Raw genomic sequence first — 2,954 nt, 5'->3', positions numbered from 1 at the left:
TTAAAACCATGGAAATCATATGAATAAGTAGGTGAAAAGCTGATAAAAACCACACGAATTAGCACAAGATAAACCATAAAATAGTGGTTTATCAACCTCCCCACACTTAAATATTAGCATGTCCTCATGCTAAGTTCAAGGAGACAAAGAGAATAAATAAGGCACAGTAAGACTCATGCAATGCAATGCAATGCAACCTATGTATGTGAATACAACTATATGCTAAAATGATTCTATCTACTTGGTTAAAAGCAAACAAGTTCTCCAAGACAAATACAAACCAAATTCCACTAATTCAAATCATAAAATAAAAAGCAAGTAAACTTGTAAGAAGATAGCTCATGAAAGCAGGGAACATAGAATCAAGCATTGAACCCTCACTGATGGTGTATGTTCACTCTAGTCTCTCTAGTGTATAGGGTAATCACTCTATTCTTCTCTAATCATGATTTCTAAACTTTGTTCTTCACCTAACCAATCAACAATATTTAATGTACTAATGCAAACATCATGAGGTCTTTTCAAGGTTGTAATGGGGCTAAGGTAAAGGTGAGGGTATATATATATGGCTAAGTGAGCTTATAAATTGAATCTTTAATTAACCTAAGCTTTCACCTAACATACATATACTCTATATAACTTTAGAATCATGCCTAGCTACCCATAATTTTCACTTTCACACTCCATACTCATGTATTAAATTTTTCTCTTACTTGTATCACATATGTTATTGATTTTTTTTATTAACTTAACTTAGCATTGGGGTAATTTTGTCCCTTTATTCATTTATTTATATTATATATATAATTTTTTTCTTTTTCATTTCTCTTCTTTTTTTTTTAAATAGAAAAATAAACATAACTTATCAATGCACATGGATTTTTAATTTTTCTGGTCTCACATGAGTAGGTACCCAAATTCCCATTATTTTATCATGACACATTCCCTTATTGACCCATGTTCCCACAGTTTTCCTACACTTAGTTGATACACAATCTCTATCTTAAGCTAACCAAAGATTCAATTGGGATTTTTAATTTATTTTTCTGCTTAAGGCTAGTAATGTGGTTATAGAACAAGAGGGGATTAAAAGCTCAAGGGGTTAACAAAGGTGATGTAAAAGGTAGCCTTATTTGGGATAAGTGAGTTAATAATCAAATATGGCCTCAATCATATGTAAGCATGTAAATACATTAAACAATGGACATATAGACTGGAACAAAATACAGATTGCAGTTATAGAGAAGAAAACACACAAGAATAAAAATTCATGGTTAAATAATGTAACCATGTAAGTAAGCTCAAAATCTCACAGGTTGTGTGTCTTTTGGCTCAAAAACCATGTTCCAAATACAACTTCCAAACAAGTTTAACACAAATTTTTCAATTTAAATTAGTGAAATACTATAAAAATTTCTTGAAAAAGAAAATATTACTTCAACCAAGTAGTAACTAAATGCATAAAATCAAACAAACATGCAATCAAACATGCAATCAAATATGCAAATGCAACATTGAACAAACAAAGAAAATAGAGTATTGGTGTTGAAAAGAAGGTAACTAACCCCTGGAAGTCGGTATCGACCTCCCCATGCTTAAAGATTGCACTGTCCTCGGTGCATGCTAAGATGTGCAAGTGGATGGGGATTGTGGTTCCTCAGCTGGGGCTCTTTTTGTTCCTTTCCTTGCTGGTGGTTTGGGAGTAGCTTTCTCTTTACCCTTCTTGGTGGCCATTCTGAAAAGGAAAAAAGAAAGTAACTTGTAAAGCTAAGGGTTAGAGCAAGGAAGAGAGCGGGAAAGGTGGTAATCAATGCACAATAAAGAAGAATGATGTTAACACATGGTCATGACTACATGTGCAAAGTTCATCAATGGAAATATAGCAAGTGTATGTAATGACAATTAAATGCAAGATGTTTATTGGCATGCTGGCAAAGGCATGAGTAGCATAGATTAAGCATTCAATGTCCAAGTTAGATTACCAAGTCTTTCAAACTAAAACATGTTTGTAATAACAATTATATTTAATTAATAAAATATAAAAGGGTTTTGTGAAAAGCAGGCATTAAAGTAGTAGAGTCAAGTAATTTAAAATAATGCCAATGCCATACGGGCTTTTTCACAAACACTTAGCATGCATGGTAAATATGTTGTTGAAAATATAAGATAGAACATGCAAGCAACCCTTTAAAAGGTAATATTAATTGTCAAACAATTCCATAATAATCTACAAGCAAAATATAGAAATAAATAATAACCCAAATAAATTTTCAACACCAATTAAAGGAATAAAAAGAAGGAAAAAGAAAATATGCATAACGAAAGTAAAAAGAAAAATAAATAAGAAGACATGAATAAAAGAAAAAGAATAAGAATGAAATAGTGAAGAAGGAAGAAGAACAGAACCTTGATAATGGATGTGAAAGAGAAAAGAAGGGAAAAGTAAAAGTGAGAAAGAATAGAGAAGGAAGAATAGAGAAGGAGGAAGTAAGAAGGAATAAGAAAAATTAGGATTTGGGAAGAAAAGATAAGATATTTTGGCTGATCTGGATATTTTGTGCGCCGCACGTGACGCGGACGTGTGGGTCACGCGGTCGCATGGTGTGTGATGTTTTTCAAGTGACGCGAACGCGTGGGTCACGCGGTCGCGTCACTTGATTTGTGCGAATGGCGCGAGGGCAGCGACGCGTTCGCGCAACTCTCTGTCTCAAACTTATTTTGCCAAAATATTTAGGTGACGCGATCGCGTGGTTCACGCGATCGCGTGGATGGCCATGTTTGGAGGACGACGCGGACGCGTGACAGGGCTAGTGCTTCTAGCATCACTCTAGCCCCACTCCATCATAACTTGCTGCCATACACCTCTTTTACGTCGATTTTTAGGTAACGCGTTCGCGTGGGTGACGCGGACACGTGGGAGGCATTTTTCCCACATGACGCGGACGCGTCATGGA

The sequence above is a fragment of the Arachis duranensis genome, chromosome 5 (genome assembly GCF_000817695.3).
Source record: "Arachis duranensis cultivar V14167 chromosome 5, aradu.V14167.gnm2.J7QH, whole genome shotgun sequence".
In the NCBI taxonomy this organism is placed as follows: Eukaryota; Viridiplantae; Streptophyta; class Magnoliopsida; order Fabales; family Fabaceae; genus Arachis; species Arachis duranensis.
Note: the sequence above shows the minus strand (reverse complement) of the source record.